The sequence below is a fragment of the Leptonychotes weddellii genome, chromosome 3 (assembly GCF_054177405.1).
Source record: "Leptonychotes weddellii isolate Sample4059 chromosome 3, ASM5417740v2, whole genome shotgun sequence".
Taxonomy (NCBI): Eukaryota; Metazoa; Chordata; class Mammalia; order Carnivora; family Phocidae; genus Leptonychotes; species Leptonychotes weddellii.
The window spans coordinates 131,623,247-131,650,686 of record NC_138371.1 but is presented as its reverse complement, the minus strand read 5'-3'; positions in this window follow the sequence as shown (position 1 = coordinate 131,650,686).

Sequence of the window (27,440 nt, the reverse complement as noted above, 5' to 3'; positions counted from 1 at the left end):
TAACAACTTCTTTGTTAATAGATGATTGCTATATGTTTTGGGTTCTGGACCCAATTCCAATTCGCTGGGTGAGTGGATTTCTTTACCTCACTAAGCAATTCTCAGACACCAGCTGAGTGTCCTACAATTCAACACAATTCTGATGCTATCTATTTAGAGATAGCATCAGATCCCACGGGTTAAGGGCTCAGTCCCTCAAAACCGTCTTCCCCTGCACTTTAAATGCCAGGTACAAGCCGAGGTTGTCACCTCTGCTTCTGACTGAGTAGCTATCGATTCCAACAACTCCCTCCTTGAATTTGATTAGTTTGCAAGAGCAGCTCACAGAACTCAGGCAAATATTTTACTTACTAGATTACCAGTTTATTATAAAAGCATATGACTCAGGAATAGCAAGGTATAAGAGATGCATAGGGCAAGGTTGGGGAAAAGGCCTCCATGCCCCCTCCAGGTGCACCACCATCAACTTTGAAGTTCTCAGAACCCATCCTTTGGAGTTCTTATGGAGGCTTTATTACATGGGTATGATTAATTAAGTAACTGGCTATTGGTGACTGATTTAACCTCCAGCCCCCCTCCCCTTCCTGGAAATCAGGGAATGGAGCAAAAGTTCCACCCCTCTATTCATGGTGGATTTCCCCGACAATCAGCCCCTGTTCTTAGATGCTTTCCAAGTTACCTCATTAACATAAATCCAGTTGTGGTGGAAAGAAGTTTGTTATGAATAACTAGCCACCCATTTCACCTTAATGACTCTGCAAAAATTTCAGTAACTGGACATAAGAAAACAATTATGACAAAAGTTGCCCCCATTGCTCTTATGTCTCAGGAAATCCCAAGTTTGGGGATCTTTGATCTAGGATGGTGGATGAAGGTCAAATGTATGTGTGACATATATTTTGGTCATCTAAATGGTCAAACATATACTTCTTATAAATCACAATATTGCACTATGATATTCTTTCATAATCCACATTTTCAAATATTCATATTTTCCTCAAGGTGGAAGTCGTTCTACAACAGATGGTCAAAATCTGTCCGCAACAGCTGTCATATGGTCTTTTCTTTCTCTCCAGGTGCATTTATTTGTTTGCTTTCACCTGTGAGTTCTGGCAATCCCATTGGGTTGAATTAAACAAGTGTAACAGAGCTTGTAAGGAAAGCCTAACTAAAAAGGAATTTGTGTCAACAAGGTTGTTAGGCACTTACCTATTTTGAAATACTAGCTAGTCTATATTTGCATATTTGTGCTATCATACCCCCACCAATACTATGCCTTGCCATTATTAATATTTGACACTGTTAGGCAAAACAAGTTTAGCTCTTTGCTAACATGCTCCAGAGTATTTACACTGAGAAAACACCCACTGCTCCAAATACATAGCAATGACTAAAAAAAAATGTGAAAAGAAGGAACCAGAAAGGCATAGATGAGTTTAAACACAAGGATACATTCTTACTAAAAAAAAAAAAAAAAAAAAGTTACAAAATGTTGAGTGACACTAACCTCTGGTTGATAAATAGTATGTGGTAACAGACAATATGATTCCTCTGGGGAAAAGGGGAGTGACTGTCCACATAGATGAGGAAAGGATAGGCAGTAGTGCATCTCTTCTTGTGATAAAAGAAAACTGCTGAAAAACAAAGATTAGCAATATACTGACTTGGGTTAAAGCTTTGAAAAAAACAGGGACCAAAAGAGATGGTGAAGATAGTCAGGAAACCAGTACCTGATCTATGCTGTGTATTCTGCTCATGCTGAATCTATGGTATCACCAATATGCATAGAGAGTAATAACATAAAAACATGATTTTAAGATCAGGTTCTGTATTATGGTCTAGGGAGTGTGTGATGAGCAACTTCAGTTCTGCTAGGTAGGGGGAGTGTGTACAAAAAATGAAAGGTATGAGTGGCTGCAGGGAGGGAGGAAAGGTAATAAAGATGTGGACACAGATACAGAGTTAGAGATGAGAGGAAAAACTCCCCATCAAAAATGAGTTTACAAGTAAAAATTTAGGACATAGAAAAACAAGGAGAGAAAGAAAACTAATATTAATAGGAGTTAATCTATAATAGAAATGGGATTTCCCTAGAGACACAACTTATTTATATATAAATATATTAAGTATTGGGATACTCAAAGGGAAAAAACAAAGCCACGATTTTAAACAAATACAAATTTTGAAAAATAAAAAAAATATAAACTATGAAGACAATATTAGGCATATATTTGTAAGAATGAATTAGAAATTTGGGAAATGAAAATTAAAGTCATAAAGAAATATTTTAAGTTGATAAATTCTGTGCTTGATACCATCAAAGATTCAAGTAGTGAATTACAGTAGTAAAACTAAACTTTTGAAATTTTCTGTGGTGACTATGATGAAATTTTTTTCATGAAGTTAATTTGAGCACTCATGTTAACCAATGGGAACAATTATATTAGCCGATTTGAACACCGTGAAGCCAGTTTGAACATTCCATCTTAATATATGTTAACTCTTTAATAGGTAAAAAAGGAAAATGAAAAAAAAAAAAAGACCTTCATTCAAAGTAAATCAAAAGGCCACATTATAACCTGACTTCACAACTATCTGTTGCCCTGTATTCAAGTATATCTGCTTTACTTCCTCCATGCCCACTCCACCCCATATCTTGTAACATTTGGCTTGCCTGCTTTCCAGTCTACTGCAGATAGGATCTCTCATGAGGTCTAGGAGAGTTTTTTGACAAGTGTCAGGACTGTTTTCCTCTTTTCCATTTGTGATACAAAAGCAAGAGAAACTTTATTTTTCATTATTCCTAGATCATATTATGTGGAAAGTTTGGTTTGTTTCTCTTTGGGGTTTTTTGTGTCTACCTAATTGCATGCAATGTTCCATCCCTCTTGCAGTCAAGGTCTAGGGTTGGACTTTTCCAGTGGGAGACATGACTTCCTGAAAGAAAAAGGTATATTGAATAGACAAAACACCCAATTCTCATCCCATGGCCAGTGGACACAGTTAATACAGGGACTCTTCCAGGTGCCAGGGACATATTAGTGACCAAAACAAATTAAAACCATTGCCTGCTGGAATTTGCATATGGTGTATGACTATATGTGTGTGTGTTGGCAGTATGAACAATAATTACAATAGACAAGTAAATTTAGCCTGCTAAATGATGAAAATGTGAAACTTCTGGGTAGCCTAACATAATAATAGGAAATAACTTCATGACCATGAAAACTCTATGCAAAAATCACACCCTCAATAATACCTGATGATCAAGAATATCAAAACTGGGTAACAAGGCTAAAATCCAAGTGTCAGCAGGTTGCGTTCCTTTTTGGAAACCCTAGGGAAGAATGTTTTCCTGCTTTTTCCTGCTTTCAGAGACTGTCACCTCCCTTGCCTCAAGGGAGCCCTTCCTTCCTCAAAGTTGGCAATGACCTCTCGTGTCTTTCTCACATCATATTATGCTAACAACTGACTCTTCTCCCCTCCTTTTCCACATATGAGGAACATTTGTGATTACATGGGGTTCACCAAGAGAAACCAGGATAATTTTCTCATCTTAAAGTCAGTTGATTAGCAAACTAAACTCCATCTGCAACCTTAACCCCCTTGCCATGTAACATAATATATTTATGGGTTTCAGGGATTAGGACATGGACATCTTTGGGGGCTCATTATCTCTCTTATCATATAGTGCTTGTTAATGTTCTGCCTTACCAAAACACACACTTCAGGTCTTTGTGGCCTTTAAGGATCCCAAAATTTCTGACTACGTGGACATGTTGTAGACCTTGACAGATTAATAGATTATCCACTGCTTTAAATTTCTGTTCCATTTCTATAGACTAAGGTTTTTTGTTGTTGTTTTATAATATAACTATCATAAACTTAGGTCAAAATAAAAATAATTGTAACACTATTTAAAGTATTGCTACCACTTTAAAGTACTAGTAGTAAATTAGGTTCAGGCAGAACAATAGAATAGAAGATTGTGTGGAGGTATCGAGCAGCAGGATTGGGAAGCCATGAATACTGCAGCAAAAAACAGGAAAGAATGTTTAGAAGTGATACAGAGGTCCAGAACTTCTTGAGTATAAAAGATAAACTTTGCCTAAAAAACTCTATTTTTAATCCACTAAGAGAATTTAATTCTATTTAAGATCACTACAACTTCAGAATTATACCATCTGCTCTATTTGGTTGAACCATTTGGAATATATCACAAATAGAGAAATAAATACCATGGCTTATGTCCCTGTTAATATTTGTGACTCTGAATACATTTCCTACTGCTTCCTATGCCCAACCCTGATAGCTGACAGATACAATTTGTCACTATTTTTGAATGTTGGTTTATCTTTTTCACCACATGCTTAAGAAACTTGCTTTAAAAAAAAAAAAAGTAAAATTTTCTTGATGTACAAGAACTGAATCTCTTGAGACTGATAGTAACCTACCTTCAAAATCATTATAGAAGTTCTGCTTCTATAATCTGATCAGAATCAAGAATGGTTTCTAAACATATAATTGAGGGACAGTCCATTAAAATGAGTATGAAATATTAATATTATTTTATAATTCTATTAATTTATTAAGAGCCTGTAAGATGCCCTTCTAGTATTCTTCATCTTGTGTTGTAAATGTACATTTACATTAAAGTCTGTCTCCAAAATCGGAAATATTTTGATCTTTTTGGCTCCTCAGTGCATAATATAGCACAGACTACCTATACTATAGATAATGGGTCTGAGTTTATATATATTATATATATAATATATATATAATATATATAATATTTGTTAAATTAAAATGAAATGCATAAATGAAAAAATGAATGAATACCTATAAATTTATCTTTTTAGCAGTGTCTGGTTTGAAAACTTGGTGGTGACCATGTTCCCCAAAATTTTTCAGTTATTTCATTCTTTGTTTGCCTGTGATTTAGTATCGCTTGTGATAAGCAAAGAAGCAGAGAAACAGAATCACCCATTCAATAAACAAAGAACAGAACTACTAGTTTAATTCAATTTATAGTATATTAAGGATAGCAATATTGCCAAGGGGCAGAACTACTTAAATTATTGTCTAGGTATCCATAACAGTCCTGAGTGACAAGCTCAAATGTCTTTATTCACTCTAATTCAGAGTTTTCCTCTTTCTTAAATTTTCTCTATTTGCATATGTTGATGAATATATGTGTGTGTGTGTGTGTGTGTATTGTTTGTATGTTGTCAAAATTTATTTATACAAAACAAATCCTATGATCTGGGATTTGGGGTTCAATTCAGAATTATCCAGTGGGGCATGGCAGGTGATTATTAGGGCATATAGACAAAAACGTACTGGTCATGGTTCATAATTATTGAGCTGGTTCATGCTGACATGTAGGTTCTTTTTGCTACTTTCTCTATTTTTGTTTAGGTTTGAAATTTTTCATTAGAAGATGTTAAAATATGTCAAGGCATGTGAATACTAAAAACAAAACAAAAAACAACTTTTTTTTTTTTATATCCTAGTATTGCTTTCCTTGATATATTCAAATGCCTGGATGAAATTTGGATATATTATACTTTAGGCTTAGCTACTTCTTCTCTTATTTATCCTAGTGTATGGGCATTTATTTGTCCTCAGATGCCTGCAGGAACTGAGAAAGAACAGTGAACAGCTGCTTAATTTTCCACATGTTTCAGTATAGTTAGATTCACCCACATGATTTTGTCTGGTGCTTTGATGCAGGAAAATGAAGGATGTTGTTAACAAAATAAGTGAGACTTTTAAAGATAACAGTACAACAAAGAGCATTCAGAGGACATGAGTTTGGGGAAGTATAAAAATAAAAAGAACACTGACAGTTACTGGACAAGCTTGGAAAATACCAATTTTACTAGGGGAAAATTTGCATTAAGAGAGGAGGAGAAAAACTGACACTTGACCTTTAATTGGGAATATAAATGTAAAGCATTACCTTTTTAAGTTGATATGTGCAGTCTCAGACTAAAGAAGTCAAAACATGTTATTCCTTTAAAACTACTTGATTTTTTTTTACTACTGCAATTTAATAATGGAAATAAACCCTCTATTAGAATTTAAGTTAGAAAAACAGAAATGGAGGGGCGCCTGGGTGGCTCAGTCGTTAAGGCATCTGCCTTTGGCTCGGGTCGTGGTCCCAGGGTCCTGGGATCGAGCCCCGCATCGGGCTCCCTGCTCTGCGGGAAGCCTGCTTCTCCCTCTCTGACTCCCCCTGCTTGTGTTCCCTCTCTCCCTGTGTTTCTCTCTGTCAAATAAATAAATAAAATCTTAATAAGAAATAAAAAAAAAATAAGGTTTTAAAAAAAAAAAAACAAATGGAGGAGTGTAATAAGATAATATCTTGTAATAATATCTATAAGGTTGAAAAATAATAAGTCAATAGATTCTTAATTTACTAATATGGAGCTACATAATTTATGTATCTACTTTAAATTTTAATTTTAAATCCCAATACCATAGCCATAGAAAGAGAGAGAGAAATAAATATGGGAAGCACATTGGAAAGAGTAAAAGAGGGGCACCTGGGTGGCTCAGTCAGTTGAGTGGCCAACTCTTGGTTTTGGCTCAGGTCATGCTCTCATGGGTCCTGTGATCTGGCCCCACATTTGTTGGGCTCCCCACTCAGCAGGGAGTCTGTTTCCTCTCTCCCTCTCTCTCTGCCCCAACCCTCCACTCCTGCACTGTCTCAATCTCTCCCTAAAATAAAATAAATCTTTTTTAAAAATTAGTAATGCAGACCAAGAAATGAAAGAAAAAAAGGAGGATAATGTGTATTACTGTTTTTTTCAGAGGTTTCCTGAATATTAGATAAATGATCCTTGGCACTCTGCTTTTCCCTGGTTTGCGAACTTCAGATCAGTATTATCACACAGCTTTTGAAATGCTAAGGAGCTATTTATTCATGAATAAAGAGAATATGGCTTACTTTTTTCCATCCAGGTCCTAGCACAGTGTGCTTCACACACAGTATGACTTAAGAAAATCTGAAACACATACCATTTATAGCTAAAGTTGCTGTGTTTCTTCATACATTTCATAGAATGAAAATTAATTCTATATTCAAACACTAATATAAAGCAACAAAAATTAAAATAAAAACATATGAAACATATGAAAATTAAAAGAAAGCACAAAGTCTAAGAAGATACAAATTAGTGATTTTATTGCAGATACTCAGACTTTTGCTCCAGGAAATGAGACAGGTAAATTGTTTATTATTTTCAATCTATACAATGGGAATTTATTTATATATTGAATATCCTTTGGCTGATTCTTATGCTAGACATTGTTCAAAGGAAATAAAAGTCTTGTTCTTGTGCAGCTTGTATCCATATCTCATGGGGAAAACAGATGAGCAGATAAAAAGACACAACTCACTATGAGGTCAGGTAATTATTAGGTGTTGCAAAGTTAATGAAAACATATGGGAGGGGGGAGAGAGAGAGAGAGAATGGAGATTATTATAGGTTCAATGGACCTTAAATCAAAAATGGAAGAATATTGGCAATCTCACATGATTCAACTTTGTATATTATATTGACTGCTCACATAACTCCTTTCTTACACAGCAAAAGTCGAGCAGGTAAAGAACTGAGGGAAAAAGCAACATCCATTTCTTTAGAAGAGCATTTCATATGGAAGGGACAGGTACAAAAGGCCTGGAGTCCAGAGCAAGCATGGATTTTTTTTATAAGAGACTAAGTGTGGCTTGAATGGAATGAGAAAGAGGAGTTGTGCGAAATGATGTCAAGGGGGTCACAAAGAAATTAGAGATTTCTCTGTGAGAAATTTGGATTGCTATTCTAACTGCAATGGAAGGCTTTTGAGAACTTTTAAGTGGAGTTGTGAGATAAGTAGTTATATATTTTAAAATAGTAACTCTGGGTGTTGTGTACAGAACAGACTGTATAATGTACAAGAGTGGAAAAAGGATCAAGTTGTTAGGTTATTTTGGTCAATGTGAGAGGCTAAGTGGCTCGAGTCAGAATGGTATTGGTAGAAGAGATAAGAACTGTAGAGAAGAAAGATGCATATTATAGGTGGACAGAATTTATCATTAATAGATTGTAAAACATGAGGGAACATGAAGAGTTAAATGACTCCAAGTTTAGGGGCCTGAGTTAATGAAGGTAACATTTCCTGAATTGGGTAACATCATTTATGGAGCAAGCTTGGAGGGAAATTGAGAATCAGAGTTTGCCCACGTTAAGTTTACATGAGTCTTGAGATCGTGGAGGAAGTTAGAAATGGAGAGATAAATATAGGGAGAGTCACCTTTGTCTAGATAGAATTTGAAGTTATCGGCTTGGGTGAGTGAGCCAGGGAAGGAGTCTTGATAGAGAAGAGGACTAGGCCTTATGTCAATACAATACATAGAGATAGAAAGATGAGGATATATAGCAAAGACTACTTGAGGAAAAAACAGAGGAGGAAGAAGGCAAAGAGATGCTAACTTATTCAAAGAGGGTGGCTCAGTCGGTTAAGCGACTGCCTTCGGCTCATGTCATGATCCTGGAGTCCCTGGATCGAGTCCCGCATCGGGCTCCCTGCTCGGCAGGGAGTCTGCTTCTCCCTCTGACCCTTTCCCTTCCCATGTGCCCTCTCTCTCATTCTCTCTCTCTCAAATGAATAAATAAAATCTTAAAAATAAATAAATAAATAAAAGCATATATCATTTCATATTTTTCTCTGAACTCCTGAAAAACATTAGGTATCTATTTGTGTCAATATACATAAAGATTTTTCCTTGCCCATTTAAAAAGTAAGGGATCTTAAATTCTAGGAAGAAGTTGTGCAAATTATGCAATTATGTATTTAAATGCAACCCTATGCAGAAGTTATACAATAGGTATGTATACGTAATGTGTAGGATAGAGTGGCACAAAGGAGGGAGGCATTAGCTTGTTACGCTACACTTTGAATCAATCTACTAATTGGATTCTTTTCATCCACGTGATTTGTCCTCTTGTTTCATTCTTAGTCCCAACCATAATATCTGATAGGAAAAAATTATCTTTATTTGCGCTTCCTCTCATCCCCTCTCTTTTTTTATACAAATTAAATGTAGTTTACTTAGAGGTCTTTTATCTCCACATCATCCTCAGTTAACAAACATGCTTCAAAGTAGATCAGCTGAACCTGGTCTTTTCTCTACACGCCTGTGTTAATTCATAACGTATTTCAATCTATGTGACTTCATATTCATGACATGCAATCACAGAAGAAAATTATTTAATGGCTAGGATAGCAATGCTGAAGTAGAAAGAAAGAGAATCAGGAACAAAATCCTGAGAAATGATTCTTAATTACTGACTTAATTACAAGTAATTAAGTCAGTTACCTTTATGTGATTTTTGTGATAGTAGGTGATGCCTCGCATTTGTTATATATGGTTTTGTTTTCAGAATGCCACGATGAAGTGGTAAAAGGCAGAAGTGTTGCATCAGAGATCTGAATAAGAAGCATTTTTCCCTCATGCCAGCTACATGATCTTGTTTACCTGAGAAACATGGCTTAGACTTCGTTTTCTTAACTACAAAAATGAGGAAAATTAAACAGGATTATAGCTGCCCTTAAAATTTTATGTAAGGGCACATAAAAATGTCCTACAGACACTAAAATACAGCAAAAAATGTTTTTTTATAGCATTTACTAAATGATTTTGTATTTCAGGTATATGTTATGACCCATGCATATCTGATTTCATAAATATTGAGCTGAATCCCATTATGGTTCTACTTAAATTTGATCAGAAAAAGCATGACTTCTTTCTCATTAGGTATGCATTTCTTGGTAGTAGATCATTGCTTACAGTAGCATTTGCAGATTCCATAAGGACAGGTCTTAGAGCCTTTCTCAAAACAGCTGCTTTTGTTTTTATGCTCTTAATTTGTAAAACATATGAAGTACAGGTCAGTTCATTCCAATATGTTTTGTTATTGAGAATATAATAGGCTTCTCTTCCACATATGAGGCTCTGAGAAAAGCCACTGAAGGGCTATGCTAACTTTATGATAATGGAAGTAATCCATGTAGCAAAAGAAGAGAAATAGAAAAACTGCATAAGTTTAAGTGATTCAAGTATATATTCTTGTTCCCTTGAAATATTGGATAAGTTTTCAATGAATTGTTTTGGTTTTCTTTCCTAATACTAGAAAAATCTCCTCAAAATGTCAGACAATTGTTTTATACGGAAAAATAAAACAGTGAGTATGAAAAGATATACTGAAAATTAACAGTAACAATGCCTAAATATATAATTTGGTGCTGATGAAACAGCGAGTGTGAAAGTATAATTTAAAAGCAATTATTTTATTTTTCAGGCCATACAGGAATGGGGTGTTATGTAGGCTTACCAGTAAGCCTAGTCTGGCTCTCTGCAGAAGACCGTAATCCCGAAGAGATAGACAAGAAAACATTGAAAGCCCTACCCTTGCCTCAGCTTCCTGCACAAAGAGCATTTGTGCATTTGCAGCCCATGTGTTAAAGAAGGGAAAAACAGATGGGGTTCAGTGGATTCCTTCCACTGAATAGATGGAACTGAGTGTTTGAGGAGCCCATGGGTATTTGAGCTCATATGACATATACAGGAGAGGAGAAACTTGCACAGAAAGAGAACTCTGGAGTTATGTAACAGGCACCTCTCATGTATTCAACAGAGTACTAGTGAGCAGACATATGTGCAAAAACTACCCAAAGTCAAGGAAAGAACCAAATTTAAAAGAATTAGGTGGAAGAGTACCTGGTGCTCACACAAAGTTGAGAAGAGTGCCTATTCCTATCACCTAGACTAGGAAACCTCACGATTCATGGGTATTGGTTAGATTACTTAGAATAGTATTGCCATGCTTGTGGGACTAATGACCGGTAGACTCATTTTCAACAAGGGGCTATTTTTGCTCCAAAGGATATTTGGCAATTTATGAAGAGTCTGGATGTCACCAACAGGACGGGGGTTCTATTGGCATCTAGAGGTAGAGGCTAGGTGTGCTAAATCATCTTCATTGTACAGAAAAACCACCCTCCTCCCCTCTATCAGCCAAATCAACAAGACAAAAACAAAGTTTCATCTGGCTCAAAATGTCAATAGTATTAAGGTCAGGAAAACCTGTCCTAGGCTAAACAATACTCAGATCCTGCCAATCAAATTTTAAAGAGATCTGAAGAAATCACACTATTTCCAAGTAAATTAACTATGCCCCAGAACATCAAAGGTATTTGTAAAAATTCAAAAATAGCCAGTATCCAGCAAGATAAAATCCACAATATATTGCATACAATTAAAGAAATTATCAGCATATAAAGCAGAAAAATGACTCATAATGAAGAGAACAAATAATTCAAACCAACCCACAACTGACAAACACATTAGAATTACCAGCAAGAATTCAAGCAATCATTATAACTGTGTTCATACATTCAAGGAATTAGTAGAGACATGGAAGTTATAAAAAATAGCCATACTGATTTCTAGAAATTGAAACTATATGAAAAATGTATTGAAAGAATAGATTAGACCTTGCAGAAGAAAAGATCAATGAAAAGAAATTGCAATAGAAGTATGCAGAATAGAACACAAAGAGAAAAAAAGAGGAACTAAAAAAATGAATAGAACCTTAATGAAATGTGTAGCACATCTTCAAGTAGTCAAGTAGTCCTATTTACATTGAAGTGGTATTCCCAAAGGAGAAAAAGATATATATATATATATATATATATATATATATATATATATATATATATATATATGTATGTATTATATATATGTATGTTTGTATGTGTATATATATGTATGTATATTTATGTGTATATATATTTATATTTATAGATATAAATAAAATTATATGAATATATAGAATATATAAAACAAAAAATACTTTAAGTAACAATGGCTGAACATTTTTCAGATTCATAGAAAACTATAAACCCTGAGATCCAGGGAGGTCAATCAATAAATTCCAAGCCCAGAAACTATGAATAAAACTACCCCCAAGCACATCATAATCAAATTATTTAGAAACAGGTAGTGAAGAGAAAATCCTAAAAGTAACCAGAGAAAAAAAACATTATATATGGAGAAACAAAGATAAAGATCACAGCATCTTTTTCATGGGAAATTATGCACATGAGAAAATAACAGTGCGGTAACTTAGTACTAAGAAAATGGTAAAACTAAAATTCTATATACAATGAAATATCTTTCAAAAATAAGGATCAAACACTTTTCCAGACATATGAAAGCTGATTTTATCACCAATAGTCTGTTTTCACAGCAAAATCCTATGAGTGATTTTTCAGATCTGACCATGGGCAATTATCCTGCGGCTTATTGTAGAACACTGTGCTGTCCACACAAGATTCATATTGAATTTAAAAAGTTAACTCAAAATGGATCATAGACCTAAATGTAATACTTAAAACTATATGACTTCTAGGGAACAGATAGGATAAAATCTAGGTAATCTTAAATTATATCAAAAAATTCTTGGATACAATACCAAAAGCCAAGTTTATAAAGGCAAAATACTGATACACTGGTCATTGTCAAATTTAAAGCTTCTGGGTTTTTTTTTTTTTTTTTTTAATATCTGAGAGAGAGAGAGAGAGTGGATGCATGAGTTGGGGGGGGAGGGGCAGAGGGAGAGAAAAATCTCTAGCAGATTCCTCACTAAGCATGGAACCTGACATGGGGCTTGATCCCATGACCCCAAGATCATGACCTGAGCCAAAATCAAGAGCTGGTCACCCAACTGACTGAGCCACCCAGGCACACCTAAAGCTCTTTGTTCTTTGAAATTATGAAGGTATCTCCTCTTAAGTCTTAAAAACAACAAAAATACTTTATCTCTTTGCCTCTCTATATATGCACACACACTTGTATGTATCTATATATGTATTATTGTATGTTGTTGTGTATTTTATTTTCAGAATTTACTTCAGATAACTTTGATCTTCCTGCTTTATCCAAGATTGGCTGCTGTGGACATTTGCTGTTGCTGTCCTGCATTTCTGCTTACCAACACACATTCAGGATTACATACATCTGCCAATTTTACAAAGCTGGAGTTTGCCTTTTTTTTTTTTTTTCTATTTCTCATTGTTTGGGTTATTTCAAAGGGAGAAAGAGGAAATAACCCATTTCCCAGCTATTTTGAGACAGGAGATCTCAAAAAAGACCTAAAAATTTATGGGCAATAGGCTTAAGAGCAGAGGAACTTAAGGCACAGAACAGTTAAATTCAGGGATGCACAAGAGAAGAAAAGAGTACTGAAGGGATATAGGATAGAGAATTGAAAGACATTAATTTCAGACTTCAAAAAACTATGATTTTTTTTTATCAGTAGCAAGAACATACATTTTCATATTTCAAATAACCTTATAAAATTTTGGTATTTCATAATCTTCTACACATTTATAAAATATATCCCTCCCTCTCTAAACTTTCAACCATTTACCTTGTTTAAAAGTTTTAGAAACTCATTTTTTTCTAGCTTTAGTTTTTCTCTCTTGAATACATCCTCTGCACTTGCAGTCAGAAAAGTGTAATTTTGACTTTATAGGTCCTCTGCTAAAGACACTTTAGTAATTCCCCATTGTTTATAGAATCCTTAAAATTATAATATACAATTCAAAACATCCACTAAACTATCTATCTTAAGATCTCCTTCTACTGTTTCTCACACTTACCCATCCCTACAGCACAATACTTGAAGATCCTGGCACATGACATGCTAATCTTTAATTATGCATTTCTTTCTTCCTAGAATCCCCAAAAATATTTTTGTCCCTTTACTTATCCTTCATAACTAATTTCAGGTTTCACTTTTCTTTGAAAATCTTGCCTAAGTTCTTTTTCTTGTATTACTGCATACCAAGGATACCTCAAGATTAGTAAGGTACTGGGGCACCTGGGTGGCTCAGTAGTTGAGCGTCTGCCTTCGGCTCAGGTCATGATCCCAGGGTCCTGGGATCGAGCCCCTCATCGGGCTCCCTGCTCAGCGGGAAGCCTGCTTCTCCCTCTCCCACTCCCCCTGCTTGTGTTCCCTCTCTCGCTGTGTCTCTTTCTGTCAAATAAATAAATAAAATCTTAAAAAAAAATTAGTAAGGTACTGGTCAAAGTATCTGTCAATATTTACATCTATTTACATCTATACAGTCTATTACATTACATTTTCTGAGTTGGGAAAATGTACTTAACAGTTTTTCCCCCGTGCACCTAAAGTATAATAAGCACTCAACACGCTTTTGATTTAAACTGTTACAATATTATTGGCAAAAAAATTTGTTAACTGACTGGACATGTAGAAATAAGGTATCGGGCCATATTGATTAGAAGATAAATTTTCTATCAGAAAAGCACGATTTTATCATATTACGTTGTGCAAATAGAGTAGATTAAGTATGATTCAGGAGGCACATTTGGAGAAACATCTAAATGTGATGACTGTTACTGGAAATTTATATTTTTGTGACAGCAAAAGTAAGATAAGCCAAGATTAGTGCTGTCCTTCCACTAACTGAAACACTGATACTTTCATCTGTACAAGTTATGGTACATTCAAGTGAGCAAGGATGATGCTGGCATGTCATTAATTTGCTTAAGACCGTAAAAGCAGCTTCTTTTGTGCTTTTCCAAATAAGATAAGGAGAGGCTTGGGTTTAGTTGTTATTAACTAAAGAATGTATAATCAACCTGCAATTCTAGAGAAAGATTAATATAGGAGACATTTTTATATCAGTCAGAGAGGAGTTCTATCCAGAGTAAAACTATGCTTGCAAGTGTACATTTTTCTTCTGTTATACTTGGTGCTCATCGTTAAATGGAAGCAAACACTTCCATGAACTAGGATTGCTCAAGTGATTCTTTCTTTGATGAGTAGCTTCAAAAAAAGAGATGGCTAAGGAACCAAGCTTACTCTAGAGTGACACCAATAATGAACCAATGAAACCATATTTTTTTTTTTTGAAACCATATTTAGGTTAAATAAAACAAAGGCCTCAACACAGACATATACCTTTGATAACAGAAGATAGCATTTTATTTAACTTTCTGTTTATGATCCATGAAGAGCTGTAGATGTTAATAACAGAATTTTTTCATTAAGGGAATGTTTTAAGCATTAAATTATGATAGAGACTTCAGCTTAATAACTCAATAACCACAAATCATTGACAATGAATTAGAAAATAATAAATTCCTAATAAAGTATAACAAACCAGCTTATTTTTATCATTTTTTCCTATTAAGAGGTGGAATGGTTTACTGGAAATTATAGTGAGATTGGAATGATAGCTGGTTTCATAGCTGGAGTGATCCCTGGGTCTGGCACTTACTTTAGTAAATGGAGGTTTTAGGGCAAGTTCATTAACTTCTCCAAAATCCCATTTTCACTATTGTGCACTATGAATAATAATGTCTACCAATACTTTTCCCAAAGTTTATATATGTGTTGTACATATATAGAGAACATAAAGTGTTTTATTGTTTCTGTAGTATTTACATAGTCATTGTGCTTCAATATTAAAAGCAAATACTTTAAATTCACAATAGCTAAATTATTAAATATTATACACATGCAAAAATCAAGAATGTGCAACTGAAGATAAAGTACTTAAAGTTATATATAGTTATTAAAATTAGGGTACGAGAACACAGAGAAATTATCATGGTTCATCAGCACATGTCTGACTATAAAACTCAAAATATAACTCAACTATCAACCTTTGGTCAGAAGCCTATAATTCTCACACTTCATTCTGGAGTGGAATTTATAAATGTCAATAAACAATTTTTATTAGTAGTCCTATTGTTTAAATTTAGGCTGGGTCATGGTGATCACAAGTTGTTGCCATCTGGCAGCTGTGTGTTGGCCCGTGTGAAGTGAGTTTTTCATCAGATTCAAGTTCTAAGTGGACAGATGGCCACAGTGAAAAATGACCATGATGTTTGAAACTAATTGATATCCTTTCTGGGAGGCTCAGCTGAGAAACTAAGGACCGAATGGATGCTAAGACAGAACAGTCTGGCCACCCAGAAGAAGAAACTGGCTATCCATAAGGAAGCTATTTAGATATGTAACTCTGCAGAGAAGTGAGAAAGGCAGCTTCAGTGAGTGAAGTTCGTTTGGTATACATACAAATATACCACATGCTCACTGGTGCTACCGTTAGAGTGGTGAGCAGTAATAACTTGAGAGGTAACAATTGTATTCCATCTTTCTAAATGGGATATATTAATATAATTAAAATAAGTTAATTATAATCCGTTCTGTCAAGTTGTATTTGGACTTTAGCATTACAAGTTCTTTAAATACGAAATTGTTGTAATACTTTCATTTTCTTCTCAGCCTCTTAGTGTCCTTGTAAATAAACAGCTAGTTCTATTACCAACACCGAGTTCTTAGTTACCTTAGAAGAGTAGCTTCTGCAGTTCCCTACAGACACTAAATCAATTCGGTGCTTAAGTCTTCTGTCATCACAATCTTGTCTATAACCATTTATTCCAGAAAATATCTTTTAGTCTGTTTTTCCATTTAGCATTAAGGGATTTTTAAGATAACACTAGAAGCTGTTTACATATAACAAATGATTATGGAGCCAAATTTCACATGATGTTTCTGAATAGTAATATTTCTATACTCCTCAGGAGGACCATTAGACTTAGAAAACTAATTATGACTCCTATAACATATAGCATTTCTCTAACTTAAGGAAAGTTATCTTTTAAAATGACACATCTAGATTTCTTATAGCTAAAATGGATTTAAAACAATGTAGGCATACTTACTGATTTATTTTAAATCCTCCACAAATTACCCTATACATTGCTTCTTATTTTTCTTTATAAATTTATTTATTTATTTGAGAGAGCGAGAATGAGAGAGAGAAAGAGTACATGAGAGGGGGGAGGGTCAGAGGGAGAAGCAGGCTCCCCACTGAGCAGGGAGCCCGATGCGGGACTCGACCCCGGGACTCCAGGATCATGACCTGAGCTGAAGGCAGTCGCCTAACCAACTGAGCCACCCAGGCACCCTATACATTGCTTCTTAAAAGGTGATCTCCTTACAGAAATTGCTCTTGATGAAATAATGGATTATGAGACATCTTTCATAAAGCTTTTCTGGCTTCCCATATAATTGGAAAATTTTGGAAACAATATATGAATATCAAATGCTTTAATTCTGTTGAATAAGCAAGAGTTTCAGTTTCATCACGAACAACAAATTTATGTCAAAAATTTATAAATATATGCTTATAAACCTGTATAAAGTATGGGCATTCCAATATTTTATTCAATAATAATAGTCTTGGTGCTCTATAATTGAGTGCAATTTTAATTGAGATCAGAATCTTTTCTACTATTAAGTATTAACGTCTAGCATTACATATTTAAACTTAAATGTATACAAGTTACATTATAGTAGCTGCCATGCCTCCAGTTTCTTCTGCAACATATGAAAGGCAAGAAAAACTAGATAATAACGATGACTCTTCCTTAAGTATTTACTTTGTATCAGACATTTGCTGGATGTTTTACACATAGACATTTTCATTGCTAATAACAAAATCAAGATACATTTTACTATTACTATTAAAAATGATGGAGATATTATGTAAATATCCAAAATCAGATAATGAGTAGCAAAGCCTACCTTGAACAGGAGCTTATTTTCACTACAGAGTACTCCACTCCTAATTCTAAATAATGACCCCTAAACTTCTACAAGTAGGCCGCCAAATAATTATTGACAGTTTGTTTTCAGTCATATCAGAGCCAAAAAAAAAAAAGCCATTACAAAAATTATAGGAAAATTCTAAACCAACATCTCTCATAGATAAAAACCCTCAACCAAATATTAACAAGTGTAAAAAAGGATTATACACATTACATGAACAGAGTCTATTCCAGGTAAGCAAGACTGGTTCAACTTTTAAAAAAATCAATCAATGTCACCCCCACATCAACAAACCAAAAACTCATATGATCTTATAAATTGATTCAGAAAAAGCACGTGACAAAATATACCATTTCTAATGAAAACTCTCAGCAAACTAGGTATATGGGGCATCCTCAATTTGTTAAAGAACATCTACAAAAACACAGCTAACTTCACACTTAATGATGAGAAAATGGACACTTTCCCACTAAGATGTAGAAAAGGCAGGAGTATGGCCTCTCACCACTCCTATTTCACATCACACTAGAATAGCCAAAACAATAATAAAGAAGTACAATATTGGAGGACTGATACTACCTGTTTCAACACTTACTGTCAGGCTATGTTCATCACAACACCCTGGTATGGGTGAAACATATTAATCAAAAAAATAGAATGCAGGGGCTAGAAATAAGGAAGAGAAATATAATAAGCTGATTTTTGATGAAGGAACAAAGACAATTCAATAGAGAAAGGATACTCTTTCCAGGAAATCATGATGGGAAAATTGGACACCTATATATGAAAAAGACAATCTAGATATAGATCATATACCTTACACAAAAATTAACCAAAACAGATTTAGACCTCAATATTAATGCAAAACTATAAGACTTCAAGAAGAAAACAGAAAATCTACATGACATTCAGTTTGAGGATACATTATAAAATATAACATTATTCAATAAAGAAAAATTATTTAACTTTATTAAAATTTAAAACTTCTGTGAAAGACTATTAAGAGAATGAAAAGACAAACTTCATACTGGGAAAAAAATTGCAAAAATACACATCTGATGGAGGACTTTAATCCAAAATGCACAAAGAACATTTAAAAATCAACTGTAAGAAAACAACTCAGCTTAAAATATGGGCAAAAAATCTGAACTGATATCTTACCAAAAAGATATACACATGAAAAATACACATATGAGAAGATGATCAGTATCATTTTTGATTAGTGGACTGCAAATTGCAGCACCAGTGATGTACTACAGACCCATTGTATGGCCCAAATCCAAAGCCTGGTGATACCAACTGCTGTTCAGGATCCAGAGCAACAGGAATTCTTCTTTATAGATGGTAACACAAAATGGTATAGTCACTTTGTAAGATAATTCATAAGTTGTTTTGCAAAACTAAACATAGTCTTCCCATGTGATCCAGCAATCATACTCTTAGCTAAATTTTAAAACCTGCTCATGGATATTTATGAAAGTTTTATTCAGAATCAACCAAACCAAAATTAGCTAAGACCTCTTTCAATAGGTGAATGAATAAAGAAGCTTGATGCATGCATACAGTGGATTATTACTCAGTGATAAAAATAGTTTCAGGTAACAAAAAGACATGTATGAATCTTAAGTGTCTATCTCTATGTGAAAAGAGACAATCTGAAGGAGCTACATACAGTATGATTACAATTAAATGACATTCTAGAAAATGATAAACTATAGAGATGAACAGATCAGTAGTTGCGAAGGGTTTGGTGCAAGGTCACATGGATTGAATAGATGAAACTCAGGAGATTTCTGAGTGGTGAAAATATTCTATACAATAATGGTAAACACAGACATTAAATATTTGTCAAAATTCAAATTAGTGTTTATTTGGCCATCCCCTTCAGTGAATTTGTTTCACATATTTTTAATATATTTAGAATATTTTGTCACATTCTACATTCCATCCTGAGATCCTTCTAAATTATATTGAATCTTAAGTGTCTATCTCTATGTGAAAAGAGACAATCTGAAGGAGCTACATACGGTATGATTACAATTAAATGACATTCTAGAAAAGTAAATTTAAAGAATGTAAATTAATCAAAATATAATTTAGAAGGATCTCAGGATGGAATGTAGAATGTGACAAAATATTCTAAATATATTAAAAATATGTGAAACAAATTCACTGAAGGGGATGGCCAAATAAACACTAATGTAACTAAATTTCAAAGTATTCAAAGGCAAAAGGAATTGTACACAGGCATCTCACTGATAAAATCCCCACCCCCGTTCTGAAACTATTATAGTTGTATAATGGAGCTGAATAATTAAGTAAACGAATGGAACATTCATGAGGGGAAAAGGCTCGGTTAACCCATGTGATAAAGGATTAGAGTAGGAGAATCTCTATGAATTCATATTTATCTTAATACTGATAAGATGGTTACATATGGGAATATTAATAGATAGGTCTACATACAAACACAAGTTAGTATACACACATATTTCCTTGCTTTGTCAGTTGAGGAACCATGAACAAAACAACATTCCAGTAGCCTTAAATATGTCTATCATCCAGACAGGTTTTTAATACCATTTCCCATTAAAAGACATGGATGATTCTAGGACTGGAGCAATAAATATACAAAATGAGCATGGAGGGTTTTGCAGTACCATAATTTACACAAAAAGCAAAACAAAATCCCCTCCCTTGATGGAGGTATGTTAAAGTGATACACAAGCAAACTGAAAGAGTCTCAGTGTCAAATCTGAATGACTTGAGCAATAAAAGTAATGTTGGAATATAACTCTAAGTATCATATCCATACTGATATAAAAAAATTGAATAAATAAATGTGGGAGAAAGACAAATATCCCTTAAGGAAGAATTCTAAATATTTTATGTGGATATTCCAGCATTCAAAGAGGGAGCATTACTCCTCACTCCTTAAGTGTGGGCTGTGCAGAGTGACTTGCTTCTGAAGTGTATAGGATAGAAAAGGAATAGAAAGGAATAAAATTTACAGTGGTGAAGCCTGACAAACACTACCTTTGCCAGGTGACTTAGTTGACATGGATTATTTCTGAGTAGATACTTTCCCTTGCTATAATGTAATGAGTATCACAATTTACACTATGATTATCCTTCCAAAAAAAGGTTGCCCTAGTCTAGTCATGTGAAAAAATCATACAACTCCCAACTGAGGGACATTCTAAAAATACCTATTCCTGAAAAATACCTCTCAAAACCCTCAAGGTCATCAAAAACAAGGAATGTCAAAGACACTGCCAAGCCAAGAGGATCCTAAGAAGGCATGAATAATAAATATAATGTGTTATCCTCAATGAGATCTTGGAAGAGATAAAGATACCAGGGAAAAACTATGAATCTAATGCATCAGATTTAATAAGAATTATCTTTTTTTTTTTTTTTTTTTTTTTACTAGCTGTGACAAATGTATCAGGCCAAAGTAAGATGTTAAAAATAAGGGAAACTAGGGGCGCCTGGGTGGCTCAGTCGTTAAGCATCTGCCTTCGGCTCAGGTCATGATCCCAGGGTCCTGGGATCGAGCCCCGCATTGGGCTCCCTGCTCAGCGGGGAATCTGCTTCTCCCTCTGACCCTTCCCCTGCTTGTGTTCCCTCTCTCACTGTCTCTCTCTCTCTAATAAATAAAATCTTAAAAAAAAATATAAAAAATAAGGGAAATTGTATGTGGATATACAGGGACTCTATTATCTTTATAATAACTATGTAATTCTAAAGTTGCTCAATTAAAAAAATATTAAAAATAAATGTCCAAATATGTGTATGATGGTATTGTTAAAGTTACCAACATATAGATGGAATATGATTACTAAAGAAATAATATATTTAAAATTTTATCTAACAAAATATATTTCTAATGGATTACAGTGGTTTATGTACACATCCATTTCAGAGTAAAAAAAAACAAGTGAGAAGTGATATGTATTTAACCTCTGAAATAGAATACAGAACATAACTAAGAACTAATTTGACTGCTCTATTTCACTAATAATTTTTCCAGGTTTCTATCACTGCATTATCCACATTTACTTTATGTTATATACATGTATATTGTGTCTAATAATATATGAGTTTCAACATCTGAGAAGGGTATATTTTCCAACTCTGTATTCCAGCATCTAACAAAATGCATGGTTTGTTAGTCAAGCAATATTTATTGAAATAATGACCAAATGAATTAATAAGGACAGATTTTATAAGCATATAGTGATAGAAGTAATATTAAAACATGATCAGTTAGGACTATAGAATAGTTTAAGTTGTTAGGAACCAAACACCTTTCATTGGAAATGTCAAAAGTATATTTTATTTTGGCTACTGTCTTGCAAAAATCATAAAAGATGTTTTTTTTAATTAATACAATAAATCAAACCAACATAATTTTAAAATGGGAAATTGAGATCAAGAAAAAATGTATTCAAAAAAAGTAACATGGATGCATGCATCAAATTAGCAGATAAAAATATGATATTTAAATGACTTTATATCTTCCAAAAGTCATCTGCAAATATATGTTCAAGATTTTTATTAGATGATTCAATTCAGAAACATAATCTTTTAAAAATTTGATGTCAATTATGTAAAAACGGCATTTGCTAAGAATGCATTATTTATAATGCAAAAACCAGTGAAAAACATTCTTATGAGTATTGACAGAGCAAGATCTATGTAATGTATTAAATATATCTTTATATATATCCTTGTAAATAACACAATGGCAACTTTCATAATTTTTATAGTGTTTTAACATGTAGGCATAGGACATTGCCTCAAAGCACTGTTCAGCCAAAGTAAGCAAACCAGCAATCAATAGGAATTAGAGTAAGCATTTACTTTACATGACTTGCGCGAATCTAGCAATCGAATTTACAGTATCAGGAAAAATGGTTGGATTTAATGTTTTAGGTAGTCTTTTCTAAATACTAGTCATCTCAGCAGTGCTTTTGAAAGGCATTGGGAGATAGTTATTGACAACCTATATACTTGGCAAGCACCTGAAATACAGCAACTCTATGTTGCTATTTCATAGAATAATGAGGTACTTTAACCATTAGCTTATATGAAACTACATAAGCTGATATTCTCTTGTAAGAATTAAGGATTCTAAAAGATACATTTAATTAGAGAAAGATAAATACTGTGAAGATTAAAATTTTCTCCAGAAATGTATTATGGGTTTACTTTAAAATTAAGACACACAGAATGCTAACAACCTTGATTTCTATGTCATAGAGCAAAGAGAAATGAATTTATCCTGGAAGTATAATAAAACAGGTGAATAAAACAATGAAAGACATAAAAATTCTCACTAAACTGTCCACAAAATATGAGTCTGTGGTCAATGTAATTTCCACTGTAGTCTTTAAAATAAGAGAATTTGAAAATTATTCATCTACGTAAGCAAATAAGTTGGTTTTCTATATGATGTTATTAACCTTAACCTTGTTTTATGTTGGACATCTGCCAAAAATTATGACATTAATTTTAGAATAGCAGACACTCTTTTGTAGATGCTATTAAAGAAGAATGGTGGTAGTCCAGCAAGACAATTTGTGAAAAGTATATCATCTATATATAACTATTTCCATATGGAAGATCCTATGATCAGTTCATCCTGAAGCGACAGCAAGTTTTCAGGAATTAATGACAAAGAATAGGGACTGCAATTTATTAGTTTTAACTCCCCCGAAATTACTCTGATTTTTCAAAAAAAAATTACTACAAACTCTGATTCTTGCAATCAGATCCTGTCTCTATTACTGGGACACCATCATTCCTACGACTCAATCCGTTACTTTGCACCCTTGAATTATCAGAGAATAAACCCACACACACACACACACACACACACACACATCAAAGAAACCACAAATGAGGATTTTATTGTCTTCCTGCGGTATGCAATATAAAACTCTTCTTACAGCTCTGTCCTTACTATTGTGTATTTGTCTGTGCTTCCTACTGGAAGAGACTCTATAAGACATGAAACTATTTCTCGTTACATTTCTTCTAGGCACTTGGCACAAAATCTGACAATTTTAAGTCCTCAATAAATGTTTCCTAAATTCAAAACAAATCCTTCTGTCCTGTAAATCTCATTTCATTAATATACTCATAATCTGTTTGCCCCTCTCCACCCTGATTATGATAGTCTCCACTGCCTCTTCTGGTCTTCTTTTCAATCACTTCTCTGTTTTGCAACCAGAGTGATTTTCTAACCAGCATCTTTTATCTTCTAATCCCATAGGTAAGAACCCTCAGTGGCTCACTAATGCTCTTGGGATAAAGTTATTTTTTTTTTTTTCAATAACAAGCTACAATTTTTCATCTAGCAATGTAGCTAACGTTACCAGTTTAATCTTCTTATACCTACTATTACACCTCTGTACCCCAAATATATCAAACCACTTTCATGTTCTTGAACATCTCATTCCATTTATTTACCTCTAAAGATTGTGCTATCTTTTTTGTCTGAAACACCCTCCCCTTAAACTATACCTGGCTAACACCAGTCCATTCTCCATGTCTTGGGCTAGGTATCTGTAAGATAAGAGAGTAGGTACAAATGCAATAAAACATTATAAAAAGGAAAAGTAGGGACTTCCAGTTTCCAGTTCCACTTGAGGGCTGCTTGGAAGTCATCACTCTATCTGTCCTAACAACATGTGAAAAGCTGAACAGATTGAAAATTCAACTCTTACAGATCTGTAAGAGGAGGGGAAGAAGAGACAGGGAAAACTGCCTCCCCAACACTGGAGAGACAGAGAATCACAGATTTGGATGTACTTCTTCCTCTATTTTCTCAAAGACCTGTGTAACATTCCCTAAATGTTAGAATTCACCAAAGAAGTAATAGTGTGGAGATTTCTTTATTTAATGTTTTCAGAGGGTGGTCAAAAGGTACAGTCTTCCAGATGGATTTAGTTTCCAAATGTCTTGATTTATAATTTATTTCTGTTAAATAATTTTTATGATTTTGTTCCTGTGAAATACATTGAGGGTATGTCCCAGCCTGTGACTTATCTAAGCAAATGACTTACCTAAGCAAATGTCCCATGGGTACTTGAAAAAATGTGTAGATTTCATTTGTTGAAGATTTTATTTTATAAATAGTTATTAGATCAATTCAGATGTCATGTAGATTTTCTATATGTTTTTTTTTCCCCTAATTGTTCTTTTTCTGAGAAAGGGATGGTAAACTTTTAGTATATTTTTGGAATTGTCTATCCCTTTAGTTCTATGAGCTTTATCATGTATACTGTAACTTTACTAGTAGGCACATACATATTTATAATTGCAATGTCTTTGTGAAGAATCAATAATTTCACCAATTTTAATTGTCATTTTATATCTCTGGTAATACTCTGTCTTGAAGTTTACTTGGCCAAACATGAATATGCTCTTTTATGTTTAATTTGGTCATGGTATATGTTTTGTCACCTTCTTACTTTCAACTAGTCTCTCTTTACAGTACATTTATGATTACTAGGTTACAATTGGGCCTATAAAAAAAATTTCCAGGCTGACTATCTCTTCCATGTAATCAGTATTTAGCCTATTTACATGTAATGTCATGGTTCATGAAATTGGTTTTAAGTCTTTCATTTTGTTGTTTTTCACTTGTCCTGTTCTTTCCTGACTTCTGTTGAGATGATCAAAAATTTTTAGTACTCCATGCTATCTCTTCTATTAGCTGTATGATTACATATCTTTGTACATAAGTGTCATTGCTCTAGACAGCATAATATGTATCCTTATCACAGTCTGCCTTGAATTAACACTATTTCACATATAATGTAAGAAATCAGATTATAATGTCATTTACTCACCTTCCCATTTCCTAATTGCTTTATTATTTCTACATTATTTTAACCAAGGAAAAGTTATTCCTATGGCAGAAATCAGAAGGAGGGGAATAAAAGCAATGTGGTCTCATATTAATGACATACATTTAGGAAAGTGGCTATATCTGCTGGATAGATATGATCAAAGAAGACAACCATAGGATTTGTATTTAGTAATAGCTTATTTATGTAGTATTGTGGTACCTTAAAATTATTTTAAATATCAAATATATTAAAGGAATAATGGCAGAAAAAGTAAGTTATATCTACTTTTACTGATATAGGAAAAATGCCCAGGATATATTAAGTACTAGAATATACTGCAACAAATATGTATTTCATGTTTGAATATGCATAGAAAGAGACTGGAAATATATACCAAACTATTAACTGAAATTATTGTTAATAGAATTTTAAGAAACTCTTACTTTTAAAATAACATATTTCTCTATTTTTGGATTTGCTACCTTTGAATTAATAAAAGTATGATTTAAAAATTAGGGTAAAATCAAAGATAAACAGGGGCACCTGGGTGGTTCAGTTGGTTAAGCATCCAGCTCTTGGTTTCGACTCAGGTCATGATCTCAGGATCCTGGGATCGAGCCCCACATCAGTCTCTGTGCTCAGCACAGAGCTTGTCCCTCTCCCTCTACTTCTCCCATCGCTCGCACTCTCTCTTTTATTCTCACTCTATCTCTCAAGTAAATAAATAAAAATCTAAAAAAAAAAATCAAAGATAAACAGAAAACAAAAGGAAAGTAGAGAAAAAAGAATGACAAAAATAAAACCAAATCGCTATTACAAATATATTTTAGAATACTGAGAGCTTTTTAGTGTGTTTACAGCCTAAATAACTAGAGCCAGTGTAGGTGAAGGTTTTGTAGGATAGAAGAAATATTTCGTATCCTCTGTAATGTTTGTCCAGAAGATGTCAGTAAGGAATGACATCCAGTTCACTGACCAATTCTGATTTTGTCCAACCCATCACTTCTGTGACTAGAAGTAGAGGACATCAGAATGTTATTTGTTAATTAGGGTGTGGAGAGAAAGAAAAATCAGGGAATTCTTACTTAATGGCTTCTACTTAGTAAATTAGAAGTCTAGTTTATTTAGAGAGGCTGGAGTTAATTTGATAGAGGATTTAATAAAATAGATAAGGACCTAGAATAATTAATAAGGAGAAAAATAAAAATAAAATAGCAATCAGCAATGAGTCAATTATGAGTCTGGCATTCCACTTTTAAATAACCTATTTTTTTTCTGATTCATTCTCTGGACCCATAGGAGGCACTGTTATTCTATATTCAGATTTAGTTTCAACCTTTTCACATCCCTCTGTGTTTTCTTTCTATTGCCTGTTCTGGTCCCTACCTCCTCTTCTTGGACATATTTTGCTAATATTTCTCAATATGAACCTCCTACTAAAAGTGTTTTAAGAAAAAAAGATAAAATCGAAATACTGTGGCCAGTAAGTAATAGCAAGCTACATGTGTATTTCCCCAAGAACATAATTTACACATATTGCGGCCAATAGAATATATATTGCCTGATCACTTGCTTACTCTTAATGTTGTTAGAGAGCAGAGAGGGTCCTGTCCTTTGAACCTGCCTCAAATTGGATAAAAGTATTGTTACTGGCTGTTACCAAGGCTTACTACTTGCCTGCCAAGGAATGTAATAAAGTTCCTTCTAACATCTCTTCTGTTAAAAACAGTTGCTCCGAAATAAGTCAAACAGAGAAAGACATGTATCATATGATCTCACTGATATGAGGAATTCTTAATCGCAGGAAACAAACTGAGGGTTGCTGGAGTGGGGGGTGGGGTGGGAGGGATGGGGTGATTGGGTGATAGACACTGGG